The sequence below is a fragment of the Dipteris shenzhenensis genome, chromosome 24 (assembly GCF_047967505.1).
Source record: "Dipteris shenzhenensis isolate YYH24624 ecotype China chromosome 24, Dip_SZ_1.0, whole genome shotgun sequence".
NCBI classification, from domain to species: domain Eukaryota; kingdom Viridiplantae; phylum Streptophyta; class Polypodiopsida; order Gleicheniales; family Dipteridaceae; genus Dipteris; species Dipteris shenzhenensis.
The window spans coordinates 35,553,575-35,571,039 of NC_141619.1; the positions used below are offsets into that span (position 1 = coordinate 35,553,575).

Genomic DNA, 17,465 nt, shown 5'->3' on the forward strand with positions numbered 1-17,465 from the left:
CAAAGGATCTAAGCCTTACTAATGCATGTGGAAATGTGATATCTATTGTGGAAGGGAACAACAAAAGTGCTTGAAATTGAAATGCATTATCCTCATGTATTTTCTTGGTTTGAATGGGGTGAGGAGTGGGCACCTGTGTGGAAAAAGTATTTGAGGCAAGATGACATTGACAAGCTTATGGGGAAAACATTGGGGATTGTTTTCTCAAACATATGAACCTCTTCTACACCCAATTGGGATCCTCTTTGTTAATTAAAATGAAATTTTGAGATGTACTTCCCATTTTCTATCCCAGCGACTGTAGTGCATTATTTTAGCACTTTGATAATGACAGGGGAATCTTTGAGTGAAACATACTTCTGCAACTATGAACAGGTGCTATATTGGTTAACTATTACTACCTAGACTCACCAATAGTGCATGCTAATGGATTGCAAATAATGGCCCTTAACCAAAGAGAACGCTAGTGAGAGGACATCGTGGAGCTGTTGCTACTTCCTATGCCGTGTTGCCTTGATCTACTCTAGCCTGTCCTGCCGCTAGCTTCCCTTGATAGCAACCTTGCCCTCGCCCCCCCGCCCCCTCTACGACACCTCATCATTCTTCACCCTAGCCCCTTTTCCTCTCCTCTTTCAGGAATCAACCCATACATTCATACAACACCCCCTCACCCACCCACTCCTCACACCCATCCCTCCCTCAACCATATAATCTGTACATATGTGTATATAACTTGTATGGCCGTTATATCCCCCTCCCCCCTCTTCCTCTTCACCTGCCTACTCCACTGCCTCCACTTCCCTCCGCTCCACTCCATGCCTTCCCTAATCCCTTCCCCCCCCCAGCCAATGCTTCATTGAACTTGAATGTGCTAAATACATAGGAATATGTCTTTATAATGCATGTGGATATTGAGAAGAATTTGACACCATTCGATGGGATTTCATTCTAGATGTTGTGGCTTGGTTGGATTGGGACCCGAAATGCTAAATGTGGTTTGCTGGCTTTATGAAGACGGCCAAGTACCTTGCCTTTTGTATGATGCCCTCTCTTCTTCTTGGACCTTGGTTCGATATGTTCGTCAAGGCTGTTCGCTTAGTGCCTTGTCATTCAGCCTTGTCATTCACTATTGGTGCTCATCCACTCTTGTTGCATATGGATGCCTTGGTCTCTACAGCAAGGGCCTCTTCAACATTGATAGATCAGAGAGTGGAGAATGCCTTTAATGGATGATAGTCCTTTTGGACTCAAGTGGGTGGTACATTCAATAAGCATTTGTTCTATACTCATGGCGTGAGACATAGTAGAGAGATTTTCACTCGGCTCATTGACTCAGATGGGGTTTCGTAGATTGATCTAGATGCCATCATGCGCATAGCTACTAGTTTTTATGTGTCCCTTCTCACATCATATTTTGACACGCCTGCCAGAGATGATGCCAGGGTTCAGATTGGCAGCAAATTCCACAATTCGTAAAATGGGATATGAGGATCTCTCTAGATGCACCTTTCACCAATATGGAATTCGGGATTGCTTTACTTGCTCTTCACAAGGGCAAGTGCCCAATGTTGAGATATCGAGCTCCACTCGCAATATGCCAGGGTGACCGTTGTGTATTTATGTCACCGACTTGTTAGCTACAGATGCGGTTGGTACACCGCCCACGAATAATAGCTGGATGACAGCTATCCTTATCTACACTAGTTCGTGGCTCAGTTAGTATGCCACCTTAGTTAGTTGAGTTTGGTTTGAGACCCACATATAGGGTTCTTCTATTTCTTTGTACTAGAGTTCTTTTGGCTTTCACAACTAAGAAGAAGAAAACTGTTTTCAGCCTCCACCTTTGTGTGTATTCCCCCATTGTGCTTGTGAGAAAGCCTCAAGTGAGACTCCTTCCCTCTCTCCCACTATCTTCACATGGTATCAGAGCCTTGTTCGTGGTAAGGAGCTCAAGAAAGCAAACCAAGTTCGCGGTGTCCTGGTAAGAGGACCAGTGTTGCTTTCCTATTTCGAGTTTGGGAGCAAATCTCTGCAGGTAGCACAGCCAGAAGTGCAAGAGTGCATTGTCTCAAATTGAGACGCCCTTCGCGGTGTGGCGAGAGTGCAGTATATGCTGCGGGGCCTGTTTTGAAGGCGGAAGTTCTTCGCAGGCACTCAGAAAAAAGGCCCTGTTTTGGCTGTGCGACCACTGCTCGGCTAGTCGGTGAAAAGTTGCCGCAGAAATTGCATCGTATGCCTGTGTGCAGAGATATTGGGAGTTGCAGATTCATGCTTGTTGCCTGTTGATGCAAAATCGTCACTAGGAAGTGACTGTGTGGTGAAATACCACTTTCGTCAGTTTTACAGATCTACCCGTGTGAGGCAAAAGCTGTGTTTTTTGCAGTGACAGAATATTTTGCAGTGTTCTGAAATGGCATCTGATTCTCTTTCACAGATTGTCACTGAAAAGCTTGACAAGAACAACTTCCAGGCATGGAAGTTTAGAATGACGAATTTCCTTATGGGAAAAGGCTATTGGGAGTTCATTACAGGAAATGAAGAAGAACCTGTTCTTCCTAATGTTCTCAATCAATAGGAAATGCAGGCATTTAAAGGATGGCATGAGAGAGCCAGGAAAGTTATGTACTGGCTGTCTATCAGTATTTCGGACTCCATGATTGTGCATATTCAGGATGCAAGTACGCCAAAGGAGGCATGGGATACTTTGGCAAAAATGTACAGCACAAATACGCAAGCCAGGAAAATGCAGCTCAAGCAGGAGCTGCACAATGTGCAGAGAGAAAATATGAGCATCAATGACTACCACATGAAGGTGAAGAAAATTGCGGATGCACTTGCTTCCATTGGGTCGCCAGTGGATGATGACGATTTAGTTTTTGTGACCTTGAATGGTCTAGGAAAGGATTATGCACAGTTCCGGACATCCATTGCCGTCCGTGAAAAATTTCCTGATTTTGAGGAGTTGATTGCTCTTCTAATTTCTGAAGAGCAGAGAAATGGTGGTGCATCTTCTTCAGCAGGAACTTCAAAAGAAACTGTCTTCTACTCAAATGCTGGCAGAGGTAGAGGCAGAGGTAGAGGAGGCTGATCTGCAGGCTGTGGTAGAAATCAGAATATGCAGCAAATGCAAGAAAACCAGTCCTATGCAGGAGGACGTGGTAACTCTAGAGGCAGGGGGAGCCAAAGAGGTCGTGGTGGATGGCAGAGAGGCCAAAATGCAAACAGCAATGTTGAATGCTACTACTGTGGTAAAATGGGGCATATGGCTAAAGACTGCTACAAAAAGCAGAATGACATTATGAATGGAAAATTGCAGCAAGGCAATTATGCATCCTCTAGTAGACAGGGTGATGACAGAAATTAGCATTTGTTTATGGTGCAGCATATGACAAATTCTGTGACAAGTGCAGAAGAAAGCAATGATGTGTGGTATGTTGACTCAGGTGCGTCAAACCACATGACAGGTCATGCTGAATGGATGCAGGATGCAAGGAAAATGGAAAAACCAGGATTTGTGGAGACTGGTGATGATACTGCACTTCCTATTGTGCAGATTGGCAAAATTCCCTTGTCTATGCAGGATGGGAAAAAGAAATACTTGTCTGATGTATTTCATGTCCCGAACATCACCAAGAACCTGGTTTCTGTTGGTCAGATGGTTGAGCAGGGCTTGCAGGTCAGATTTAATCCTCATGGATGCTTTGTTGAGGATATGAAAAATAATGGTCGCTTGATAGCAAAAGGAAAGAAGAAGGGCAGGATGTTTACGTTGGATGCGGACATGCCTGAATTGAGTGCAGCAATGTTTACACATGGGACCGGTGTAGTTGCAGATATTGATATTTGGCACAAACGCATTGGTCATGTTAATATACAGCGACTTAAATCAATGCAAGCCCAAAATATTGTTGCAGGATTGCCTAAATTCAAGGTTGCAGAAATTCACAAGGTTTGTGAAGCCTGTCAATTTGGGAAACAGGCAAGGAAACCTTTTCCTAGGCATGTTCAAGAGAGTAAAAAGCCATTGGAATTAATCCACTCTGATGTGTGGACTACTAAAGCTGCATCTATTGGTGGCTGTCACTATTTTGTCACATTTATTGATGACTTCAGCAGAAAACTTTGGATGTATTTTATGAAAAAGAAAAGTGAAGTGTTTGGGCACTTCAAAGCTTTCAAAGCTATGGTTGAAAAAGAAACAGGCCTGCAAATAAAATGCCTAAGGTCAGATGGAGGGGGAGAGTACCTCTCAAATGAGTTTGCAAGGTTCTTGCAGGAGCATGGTATAAAGCAGCAATATTCATGCAGTCATACCCCACAGCAAAATGGAATTGCAGAAAGGAAAAACAGGCATATTGGAGAGGTATCTCGGGCTATGCTAAATGAAAAAGATCTACCAGATTATTATTGGGCTGAAGCAGTTGCTACAGCAGTTTATATAATGAACAGGACTCCCACTGCAGCAATACATGGCATGACGCCAGAGGAGATGAATACTAGTAGGAAACCAGATATTTCTCATTTGAAAATTTTTGGTTGCATTGCCTATGTCCATGTGCCAGATGAGTTGAGGTCCAAGTTGGATCCAAAAGCTGAGAAGTGCGTCTTTATTGGTTATTCTCTGCAGCAGAAAGGGTATAGATGCTATAACCCTTCTACTCGTAAGTTTACAGTGAGCAGAGATGTTGTTTTTGATGAGATGAGCAGCTGGTATAAACCAGTAAATGTGATGATTGATGTAGATGCACAAAATGGTAATGCTGCACAGAATTCACAGCAGCAATCACAAAATATCAGTGGACCTGCAGTGTCGTCTAGCACTGGTTCACATACTTCGCCATGGACAGGCAGATTGAGATCAGGAGAATCTCCTCAACGCAATGCAGAGAGTGGTATGCAGGTATCTCGAAAAGGAAAAGAGAAGGTAGATCAGCCCATGCTTGATGTGAATGCAGGTCACTCTTGTGTGGATGGTGAATCCAGTGGCTTAGAACAGAGCATTGATGATGAGTTGGGTATTCCTTCTGTTGTTACACCTGGAGTAAGGAAGACCAGGGATGTTTTGAGAGCACCTAGAAGTGAGCCTATTTTGCGTAGGTCTACCAGGGTTAGGTATCCTGTGGATAGGCTGAAATATGATGGATTTACAGCCATTCACTATGCCTATATGGTCAAAGTGATACAGGAATCAGAACCCACTTCTTTTGAGCAAGCCATGGGAAATGAAAAATGGGAGAAAGCCATGGATGAAGAAATGGATGCCTTGGATGAAAATGCTACATGGGAATTGGTGCCTTTGCCTAAAGACAAGAATGCAATTGGCTGTAAGTGGGTTTATAAGATCAAGCACAATGCAGATGGTTCTGTGAATAGATACAAGGCAAGATTAGTTGTCAAGGGGTATGCACAGACATATGGCATTGATTATGAAGAAACTTTCAGCCCGGTTGCAAGGATGGCAACCGTAAGAGCAGCCATTGCTATGGCCGCATCAAAGGGATGGTCTTTACATCAGATGGATGTAAAGAATGCCTTCTTGCATGGTGATTTGCAAGAAGAGGTCTTTATGGAGCAGCCAGCAGGTTATGTTCATGCTATTCATCCTGAGTTTGTTTGCAGGTTGAAGAAAGCCTTGTATGGCTTGAAGCAAGCACCTAGAGCATGGTCTGACAAGATAGGACAGTATCTTGTCACTATTGGCTTTCAGATTTCCAAGGCAGATTTCTCACTCTATGTGAGAAAAACAGAGAAAGGGATTATGCTGCTTGTCATTTATGTTGATGATTTGATCATCACAGGTGATAGTGATGAAGATATCCTTCATGTGGAAATGCTATTGAGGCAGAAGTTTGAGATGAAGGATTTGGGAGAGCTGCGTTATTTCTTGGGCATTTAGGTGATTAGATCACCAAGTGGGATACAGCTCTTGCAGAGGCAGTATGGATTGGACATGCTGTCCAAATATGGGATGACAGGCTGTAAGCCTATTTCAGTTCCTTTGGAGCAGAATGTGAAGCTGAGCGCAGATGCAGGTGAGCTTCTGGAAGACCCTACTATGTACAGACGCATAGTAGGAAGTTTGATTTACATGACTATTACCAGGCCAGATTTGAGCTATGCTGTTGGGTTGGTAAGTCAGTTTATGCAGGCTCCAAGGAAACCGCATTTGGATGCGGCTAGACGCATACTCAGGTATGTGAAGTCCATATTGCAGTATGGACTATTTTATGAGGCTGGGGTTCAGATACAGTTGCATGGATACACTGATGCTGATTGGGCTGGTAGTATTTCTGATAGACGATCTACCAGTGGATATGTGTTCTCTTTTGGGAGTGCTGCAGTCACTTGGAGCAGCAAGAAACAGCCTACAGTTGCCTTGTCAAGCACAGAGGCTGAGTACAGGGGTGTAGCAATGGCTGCATGTGAGGTAGCTTGGTTGCATAAGCTACTCTATGATATGCATCAGTCTACAGATGGGCCAGTTGTCATTTATTGTGACAACATGAGCAGCATACACTTGGCAAAGAACCCAGTCTTTCATGCTAGAACAAAGCACATTGAGGTGCATTATCACTATGTGCGGGAGAAGGTTTTACTAGGTCTTATTGATCTAGTTTATGTTAGCACAGAGGATCAGGTAGCTGACATATTCACGAAAGCATTGGGCGCAGAGAAGCTGCGCAAGTTCAGAGACCTGCTTGGTGTGTAGGAATTGGGATTGAGCTCGAGGGGGAGTGTTGAGATATCGAGCTCCACTCGCGATATGCCAGGGTGACCGTTGTGTATTTATGTCACCGACTTGTTAGCTACAGATGCGGTTGGTACACCGCCCAACACGAATAATAGCTGGTGGATGACAGCTATCCTTATCTACACTAGTTCGTGGCTCAGTTAGTATGCCACCTTAGTTAGTTGAGCTTGGTTTGAGACCCACATATAGGGTTCTTCTATTTCTTTGTACTAGAGTTCTTTTGGCTTTCACAACTAAGAAGAGGAAAACTGTTTTCAGCCTCCACCTTTGTGTGTATTCCCCCATTGTGCTTGTGAGAAAGCCTCAAGTTAGACTCCTTCCCTCTCTCCCACTATCTTCACACCCAAGTACCCAAGTTCAGATGGGACTTCCCCAGTAGTCTTTATCTCTAGTTGGGATGAGATCGGGGATCACATTACCTCAGCCTTGTAGGGTGTTTGGGACTTTGGTACTATGCCTGGATCACTTGCACAAAGGGTCTCATCCATCTCATTCTAAAGGGGGGTTGCAGAAATTTGGTGCCACAGTGGAGACCTATCACTCTCTTGGGCACCTTGGCGGAAGCGATTAGCTTATGGTTGCATCCCTTTCTTTCGGACCTCATCCATGACAAACAAACGGGCTTCATGCATGGAAGAATCATTTTTTATAATATTTTTTCTTTTTGGGAAGCTTTGGATTGGGCTATGCAAAGTGGGCAGAATTTAGCCATTCTACTCTGGATTTTGAGAAAGCCTATGACATAATAGATTGAGACTTCCTACGGGGTATCCTTCATCGGATCAGCAAATGCAAGCCCAGAGCATAGAGGGGTCTCCTCTTTGTACAGATCAGCCAGGAAGTTATGAGAGGAATAAGGGGAGAGAGATTTCAATTTTCCAGATCAATCATCAGGGATGCCCTCTCTCCCCTTCTCTTCTTCTCTTTGTGGTTGAAGCTATGAGAATTTTTCTCAGATCACAAGCTGATATTTTTGGGCTGAAGCTTCCCCTAAGACATAATGAGGAATTGATAGACTATGAGTTGTTGGATGATACTGCTGTTTTTTGGGTTGCCACTCCTCAGATGCTCATTTATTTCAGGGCAGCCTTGAATTTGTTTTGTATGGCAGTTGGTGCACACATTAATCAGAACAAATCCAATGGCTTGTGATGATGAGGACACCCCTGATTGGGGGGCTGATTTTGGTTCTACTTAGATTCAGAGGGGTGTTCCCATCAGATATCTAGGATGCCAGGTCGGCAGAGGTATCACTTCTTCATAGCAATTTGCTCCAGTGTTGGAAAGCATCCAGAGGAAACTCCTCTTTGGGCGTTCAGCCGAATTGGACTTGGCTTCCAGGGTGGTGGTTGTTAACCAGGTTTTGCTGGCCACGGCATGGTATGTTGTCTCTTGTTGGTGCAGCTCTAAGGATTCCATCACTCAGCTCAAGAGAACTATAGGATTTTTTTGTGAACGGGCTAGATGGCACCACTGATATTGTGGCTAGGGTGTCTTGGGAGACATTGATCCTTCATACAAAAGAAGGTTTCAATACCATAGACCCAATCTTGCGATGCAGGGCATTACTTTGTAAGTTTGTGGTAAGGGAACTTTTGCCTAGGCAAGAGCTTGAATGATTTCTTTATTCAAAGCATACAGGCATGTACTCCTTCTTCAGGTTGGGATTGGATGGGTAGCACCAGCTGGATTTTTACTTCAACCCCCCTCAGGTATCCTTCCTCTCCTCTTATGGCGGCCATTCTGAAATCTTGGAGCAGCTTCAGAAATACTATTCGGAGAATTCCTCCAGTTTCTCTGAAAGAGATTGATAGACAACCAGTCATGTGGAATGACTGGATACTCAATGAGCATGACAGACCACTAGGTTAGTCACATTATATGAAGTGATCAAGATGGGAGAGAGGCCTTGCCTCTTCTGTCGGATTCTTGAAAGCTTTCAGAAAGCGCCAGGGACCGTAAATTGCAAGTAGTAAGTCATCTCAGATGAAGTGCAGTTGTGCAGGAAGGATCCAGCAGTAGATTTGGTTGAGACGGTGATAGGATAAAATCTGTATATATTTTTCTCCACATAGATTGTGCATGAGGGTAGACACTGAACACATGATAGTGTTAATTTGCGGGTTGTGTGTGAATAAGCCAATGTAACTGGCTGCACATGTAAAAGACCTTTTTATTTTGAACTTGAAAGACTAAAAGTTTTTTTGCAGGGACTTATTAGGGAAATGATGAAATGCAATGTGGTTGTACCAGACCTCCAGAGCAAGGGTATCCAGTGTGTGGTCAAGTGAATGTTTTTGGGATCATGTAAAGTCAAGTCATGAAGGGTTTTTTTATATTTTCCTGAGTCACTGTGGTCTTATATGTTATGGGAATTTGATGTGTTCTGGTGCCCATGTCAAGGGGCTTTTCATGTGTGTATATGGGGGAGCATGCAAGCTTTAATGTGCATGCTAATGTGTGTGGGAATTGTGTGACTAAAGGTCCAAAATGTGCATTTAATGTGATTTGGGGGAAATGTCTTGAGAGTGGTAAAATGTCACTAGTGAGGTGGCAGATTATCAGGCTGAGGTGGTTGGACTGATTGAGAAGGCATCGTGCTCATACATGTGGCTACGTAATAGAAGAGGGAAGCTTCTGGTTGATGAGCAAGCATGGTACGTGGAGTCTTGGGCTTGGATAAAGGAGAAGAGGCAGGAGATAGCAAAGGAGGAGTCTGTGAAGAGCGGACGAGCTGTCGATGGTGGGAGGCTCCTAGAGTGAAGAGGAGAGAGCAGCGCAAGGATCACAGCGGTGTTGATTGAAGGGCTACATTGTAGGAGAGGGATTCCGTAGATGAAAGGGACTGTGAGCGTGTGCATAAGCGAAGGGTGAGCGCCTATGAGCAGTATGGGCTGGTACGGAATCTGAAGCGTGGGCTTTGTACGGTCTGTAGTACGAGATTGTACGGTGTAATTGTTGATTGGTACGGGCTGGTAGTACGGTGCCTTGATTGCAGGCTGAACGGGCACATACGAGTTATTAAAGATGTCTTCTACGAGCTGTACGGAGGACGATCGTCATTAAATGCAGACTGTACGGATTACTGTGTGGTTGTATGGGCCTGCTGTTGTACGTATAATTGTACGGCTGCTTGTGCGGTGAATGTACTTACAGATTTTTAGATGATGGTACCCGCCAGTTCCTCTTGTGAACAGCTTGTGAGCTTGGGGGTCTAGCTGGCCAATGAGCAGTGGGCTGTGGATCCGTGGTATTCTGAGGCTGACTGTTTTTTTTTTTTTTCTGAGTTTTTTTTTTTTTTTTTGGGAAGTTCAGTTATGAGTTCAGTCTGTTTCGGGCTGTGTAGGCTTTCCCCTCTTTTAAAGAGTCTGGGTGTGTTCTAGTCAGATTGTGTGGGAGGTTGACTTGTTACTTGTGTGCTCTGGATACCCGCTCTGAAAGTTGGTGCATAAGCTCCACCTTGAGAGCTACCACATTACAGTACTTATCCTGGAGAAGTCCCGAAGATATGATTTTGTCTCTAGAGTTGGATTCTGAAGAAGTGGATATGATTGTATGGGGTCAGCAGTAAAGTACTGAGTCATTTTGTGTTTGTCTGAGGACAGTCCTGTGTTTCTTTTTTTTCCACATCATTGTGTTGGCGATCCTGCTGGGGAGAGTCTTTGTTTTGGTGAGTGAAAGTCCACCCAAGTCAAGGAGTACTCAGTGATCTTGGAAAATGGCTCAAGAATTTGCAAGATTTTATGGTTTACCCAATGAAGACCCCGAAAAGTTTATTGAGAGTATGGAGTTCACAGCTCTCATAAAAGACAGAAATGCACCCGAAGTGTTGCTGCAAATTTTATTTTTTTGCTTGATGGGAGAAGCCCGTACATGGTTGCAGGAATTTCAGGCCAGTTTTCAAAATGAGCAAGGAGAATGCAGGAATCTCACTTATGGAGAGGTAAGAAGTGGTTTTTTAGCACGGTTTGCATGTACCAGGGATGCAAATGGAGTATGGAGGGAGTTATGTGCTTTGTATCAAAGGAAAGACCAAACTGTGGATGATTATGTGAGTAGATTTATGGTCATGTGGAATAAATGGCAGTCCATTCTTTTGCCAGAAGTACCACCTCGTGTCATAAAGAAGGATAGATTTATTGCAGGATTAAAGCCTGAGATACGGGTGAAGGTTGAGGTGAAGGACCTGCCAACTTTTGAGGAAGCCCTGAGAGTGGCTAAGGAGAAAGAGAGGAAGCAAAGAAGGATAATTCAGTTGGAGTATGGCGTGCCCGTTGTTCCTTCTGTTATGGAGATGCCTGTGCAGAATGTAATTGAGCCAGTAAGGCCAGAAGAAAAGAAAGAGGGATCAATGAAGGATGAAATTCATGAAATGGCTGAATTAATGAAGAATCTTACAGAGAGATATAAAGCATTGGTGCAGATCCTGTTTACAATGCCAACAGATGGGAAGAAGAGTATTACATCCAGAGTTGAGAAATCTCATCATAGCATACAACATATTCGAGAAGTGGGGGATTGATGCAATCGGTCCACTTCCCATGACTTCAGGAGGTAAGTGTTACATTCTCACTGCGGTAGAGTATCTTTCGAGATGGGCAGAAGCACGGGCAGTTGCTTCAGTCAATGCTAAACAAGTGAGCAAGTTCATATATGAAGATATATGTTGTAGATTTGGAATGCCTCTGGAATTGGTAAGTGATAAAGGGCCTGGATTTAGGAGTTAGTTGGTTGACTTGTTGTGTGATAAGCTCAGAATTAATTGGATTCTCAGTGGTACCTAGATTCTGACCCACTTCCTTGACCTGGGTTCATGGAGATTGTGACTTTGTGGTGGGGCCCCAATAAAGTGTTTGCAGTGGGACCCAGGAGAGTGGGAATGGATCGATGAAGGAAATCGAGAGAAGGGCCTCCCCTTCTTTCATTACACGGTAAGTAATGCTAGGCGGTTTCGTCGTTTCAGATCAATTTGCAGAGGTTCGAGACCCTCTAGAGCTCCTCATTGGGATAATTGTTACATTTTTGCTGATGTGCAGAAAGTTTTTGAGCTTGCTCTCGCGGGTTTTTTCTCTTACTTAATAGAAGTCTCTTTCTTGAAAAAAAAAAAAAAAGAAATGCCACAGGAATAGAAAATCACTCTATTTGTTTCGCTTTCTATTCATGGTGGGATTGCAATTAATTTGTGGAGGTCCATGTTTGAGGCGGACTCTACGTGTTGTCACTGCCACTGCGTGGTGGAATCAATTGTGCATTGCTTTTGGGACTTTAGATAGGCGAGAATTATATGGAAAGGGATTGCTAGGATTTTCAGCACCTTTTTCCATCACCCTTTCTTCATGACCTGGGGTTTAGTTGCTTGGCTTTCCCTTTCAGGTCCTCATGTATTTTACAAGAGACATGACTCTTCTTCTGCTTTCTCGATTCGGCAACACTTAGTAGAGTCATGTCCTTTAGACGATGTACCAGCCTTATCTTTTAAAGGGGTACATGCTTCGGTGGATTCCTCTTGGGAGACTCTGGCTAGCATTTCCACATGGCATATATGGAGAGGCAGATGCACAGAGGCCCTAGACCATTCCTAGGTCCACCCCTCTCAAACTTTGGCTATTATACGGAGGCGATGGAGGGTTCACACAGGTTCATTCTTCCCAATCTATGGCCAGTATATGGACTGATACTATACACACATTGATGGCCACTGATGGCCATTTGGGCTAGCATGCAAGGATCCTCTAGAGCAGCTACAGTCAGGAGAGATTTTTTTTCCAGAGTTTGGAGAGGATCTGTGTTCTTCTCCGAGTCTTCTTTAGGGTTGAGGTTGCATTTTCAGCCTCCATTCCTTAGGGAATGGAGAGACTCCCCTTTCTTCTCGGAGTGCTCTATAGGTCCGCGGTGGCATTTTCAGCCTTAGCCTTGGAGTTTTCCTACCTGATTTTCGGCCATTTTTGAGGCCTTATTTCATGCTTTGCATGTTGTATTTCCAATTTGAGCTTGCTCTCGCGGGTGAAGTCTTTTTCATGGGGGGGGAAATTTAGAAAAGGAAGGGAGCCGCCCTGTCGTACCAAGTAGGAAAGAGAAAAGGCCTCTCTCGTGTACCACCAATATGCACCTGGCTAGAGCTCCCTGCATAAAGAGCTATGATGCATTTGTTTTAAAAGCCCAATTTGCGCATAGTGCGCTCCCATCCAAGAGAAGGATAGCTAGAGGTTGCGACTCCTCCTTGGCTCCCTGGCTCAATCCACTGCCTCCAAAAAGGTGATCTAGGATGCTACACTCCTGAACGAAATTGATCTGCGTGGCGCGAATGATGTCAAAGAGCTGGGGTCTCTCAACCGCAAACTCAAGACCTTAGCTAGGATCTTGTATGCAGCATCCAAGAGGGTGATCGGTCTTCACTGGAGAATGTTTTTCCCCCTCAGCATCAAGCAAATCCAACCTGGGCTCAAGGACTGAGGAAGTGAGCCCAAGTCAAAGATCTCATGGCACTGGGTGAGTATGAGCTCCCAAATACTCCAATAGAAAGCTGGGGTCGTGCCATCCTCCCCAAGGCACTTATGGGGTGGGAAGGCCTCTTTGAGCCTCATCAATGAATGACGCCTCTAGCTGTTTGCTCAAGCTCTGTGGGACCACTGTCAAAACTTGATCCCACGGATCGATGAGGGGCATCGAGAGAATATCTTCCCCTTGTTTCGCTATATAGTCAGAAATGCCCGGAGGTTTCAGCTCAGTAGTAGAGGTTGGAGGCCCTCCAGAGCGCCTCATTGGGATAGTTTTCAGATTTTTTTTTTTTTTGCAAGAAAAGTACTTCATTAAGTATGAATAAAAACCGCAGAGCTAGCTCAAGTGCGGGAGTACATCATGTCAAGCATGAGAAAATAACAGCTCAGAATGAGCAAACAAAAATCCCAGGTTGTGGCTGAAAATGCCACCTCATCCCTGAAGAGAAGAAAGGACAATCCTTCCAGACTCTGAGAAAGGCAACCCTCCTAGCACTAGCAGTCCTGGAGGTTCCCTGTATGTTCGCCCAAATGGCCATCAAAGTGTGTATAGTATCTGCCCAGATACTGGCCATAGTCTGAGAAGGGTGAACCTGGGAGTCCTCCAAAGCCTCTGTACATCTAGCTCTCCAAATATGCCATGCTGTAATACTAGCCAGAATCTCCCAAGATGTGTCTACAGAAGCGTGGGGAGCTCTGAATGGAGTAAACAGAACATCCCAGAGGGAGCATGACTCCACAAGGTGTCGTTGAACAAAGAAAACTGTGTCCGTGTCATGTCCCTCGAAGAAAGCCTGTGGACTAGTGAGTGACAACCAAGCAATTGATCCCCAGGTCATGAAGAAGGGTGCTCTATGAAAATGCAAAGTATCCTAGCAACACCCTTCCAAATCGTCCTCGCCTGAGTGCACTCCCAAAGGTAGTGCTGCACTGACTCAACTGCTTTGTGGCATCGAGGACATGTAGGGTTAGTCCCGAACCTGAATCTCCACAGGTTCACTGCAATCTCTCCATGAATAGTAAGCCAGATGAATGGGATTTCCAAAGTCTCCTCCAAAAGTTTTTCTGCATCTCTGCAAAAATCTGAAAAGTATCCCAATGAGGAGCTCTAGAGGGCCTCCAACCTCTACAATTGAGCTGGAATCTCCTGGCATTTTTAACCGTGCAACGAAAGAAGGGGATGCTCTTCTCTCGGTGCCCTGCATCTATCCACTCCCATTCCCCTGGATCCCACTGCAATGATCTAATAGGGGAACCTCCATACAACCAAATCCTCCAAGATCCAATAGCCAGGAGAACGGGGTCTGGATCAAGATACCATTGTGAGTCTCTACCCATCTCCATGTATCCTGCAATCCTGACACAAAAGAATGCCCTTTGAAGATCTGTGGAGTCTACCTCTTGCATGAACCTGAAAGACAAGGGTATCCTCATGTGCATCCCGCAAGGCTATAACCTGCATAGGGATACTTATCCTCGAAAAAGCCCCCAACCAGGTGGACTCCGAAATAGGCAAATGGTTTGTATCCATCCACTCCACTGGTATGGTTGCATCTATCTGCTGCATTTGGGCTGCACTTCCTCTGAGGTGACTAATTGAACGAGCTCTCTGATCCTCTGGAAGCATCCTAAAAGCTTTCCAAGCATCCACCATGGATGCAGGTCCCAATTCCCATCTAGACCACTGCATGACATGCCCAGTGATCTGCCATGCTCATCTAGTATGCAATCATTCCACATGATGGGCTGCCTGTCAATTTCTTCACGAGAGGAGGGTGGAACTCTCCGAAGAGTACTTTTGAAGCTGTCCCAAGCTTTCATAATGGCAGCCATGAGAGGGGAGGCAGGAGATCTAAGACGGGCTGACGTAAGAAAAAATATAGGGCTGTCCATCCAATCTCCTCTCTGAGAAGGTGTGTATGTCTATATACTACGTAAGAAATCCTTCCATGGCTCCTGAGTAGGCATCAAACCTCTGACCCACCATCTTGTAGAGCAAGGCTCTACACTGCAAGTTTGGATCAATAATATTGAGACCCCCTTCTCAGTGGGTAGCATAAGAGTCTCCCAAGCCACACAGCTAAAGTGCCGTCTAATCCACTCCACAAAAAATTCATGATAGGTCTCTTGAGCTGAGTGATACTACTTGTAGATCGGCACCAACAAGAGCAAATAAACCAGGCTGTAGCCAACAGTACCTGGCTTACAACCACCACTCTGGATGCTAGGTCAAGTCTGGACCAACTCCAAAATAGGAGTTCTTCCTGATGCTCTCCAACACAGGAGCGAATTGTTGTGCTGGAGAAATGCCCACCCCAACCTGGCATCCAAGATACCTGATGGAGACACCCCTCTGAATCCAAGTAAAGCCAATATTAGCATCCCAATCTAGAGTGTCCTCATCACTAATCCAGAAACCATTGGATTTGTTCCAATTAATGTGAGCCCCTGCTGCAATGCAAAACCAATCCAAGGCCTGTGTCGTGAAAGAGGTGAGTGTCTGTGGAGTGGCATCCAAAAAAATAGCCGTGTCATCTGCCAGCTCAGTATCCAACAACTCCTCTTCCTGTCTCAACGGAAGTCTCAGCCCAAAAATATCAGTTTGAGCTCTAATATAGAGGCTCATAGCTTCAGCCACAAATAAGAATAGAAAGGGGGCTAGAGGGCATTCCTGTCGGACTGATCTGGATATCTGAAACCTGTCTCCCCTGACTCCACCAATGAGTACCTGGCTATGGGCTGACCTGTAAAGAGCAGAAACCCCTCTAATCCACAAATCTGAAAATCCAAAGCGAAGAAGGATTCCCTCTAGAAAACCCCAATCTACCCTGTCATATGCTTTTTCAAAATCCAGGAGTAGAATTGCCTGTCTATGGCCCTCCCACTCAGAAGCTTCCCAAAATGAGAATATGTTATAAAAAATGCTTCTGCCATGGACAAAGCCTGTTTGTGTGTCATGTATAAGATCTAGCAGGATGGGCTGCAATCGCAGCTGACGGCTTTCGCCAAGATCTTATACAAAGTGCCCAGTAAGGTGATCGGTCTCCACTGAGAGACTAAATTTATGCAACCTCCTTTTGGGATAAGATGAATGAGACCCACCAAGAGTAAGTCCGGCATCTCACCCGAGTCCCAAACGCCCTGCAGGGCTGAGGTAATGTAATCCCCAATCTGATCCCAAAAAATAATAAAAAAAGAAGGTGCAAGTCCATCTAACCCTGGACAACTACCCTTATGAAGGGCAGTAAGAGCAGTCCTGAACTCTATGTTGGTGAAGCGTGCATCAAGTGAGGCTCTCATACCTCTATCCACCAACATAGGAATATGTTGCCAAATAACCTATCTAGCATCATCTCTGGCCTGTGAATCAGGATCTGCAGTCAAAAGGGAGGCATAGTAATCTAAAGCAATGTGCATGACGGCATCTGGATGTGTCTGAAGTATCCCGTCTGAGTCAACAAGCTGCAAAACACTCTCTCTACTATGTCCAGAGCCGAGAGTAGAAAAGAACTGCTTGTTGACTCTACCTCCGATCTGCGTCTAGAATGACTCTCTGGCGTGAAAGGCATACTCTTCTCTCTGATCTAAAAGTGTCTACTGATGAGCCCTTGTTGCAGCAAGGCGCTCCTGAATCCAAGCATCTGTAGGCCGTTTCTGCTTTCTCTCTGAAGAGCTGCCAACTGCTATCGAATGGCAATCTCTCGCCTGCAAATCTCATCTCTCTTGATACTAGCAACAGAATGATAAAAGCTGCTAATGTCAGTGAGGGTTGCAGCCACATCTGACGGGGATGACTGCCCACCCTGCAGGTGAGAAACCCAAATCCATAGCACTGCCTTTGTGAGGCCCTCCTTTGCATAGAAGACATCTGGAATCCTGATACTGGCAGAGAGGCCTCTCGCCCAAGGTTCTAAAACCACCAAAACAACCGGAAATTGATCTGAAGTGGACACCCCATCGCTGATGCATACTGTCCCACCCCTGTCCAGTGCCCAATCATCCACATAAAATGTGTCAATCCGTGCGTGGATAGGCATCCTTACTCTCCTGTTCGACCAAGAAAACAGAAGAGACTGTGGCTGAGTGTGAAAAGCATCATCATACCAAACATCTCTGCCACTGAACTAAAAGAGGAAGGCATCCCATGCTGCTCTCTGAAGGGAGTGAATGCCACCTTACCTACGCCCTCTTTTGTCTGAAGGCATCTCAACCATGTT

General features: G+C 45.0%; 1 protein-coding gene across 2 annotated transcripts in view; it reads left to right on the forward strand.

Moving 5' to 3' along the window:
* LOC147886544 (calcium uptake protein, mitochondrial-like) overlaps positions 1-17,465 on the forward strand; it is a 94,970-nt gene that overhangs the window by 64,856 nt on the left and 12,649 nt on the right. The gene's annotated exons all lie outside the window — the stretch shown is intronic.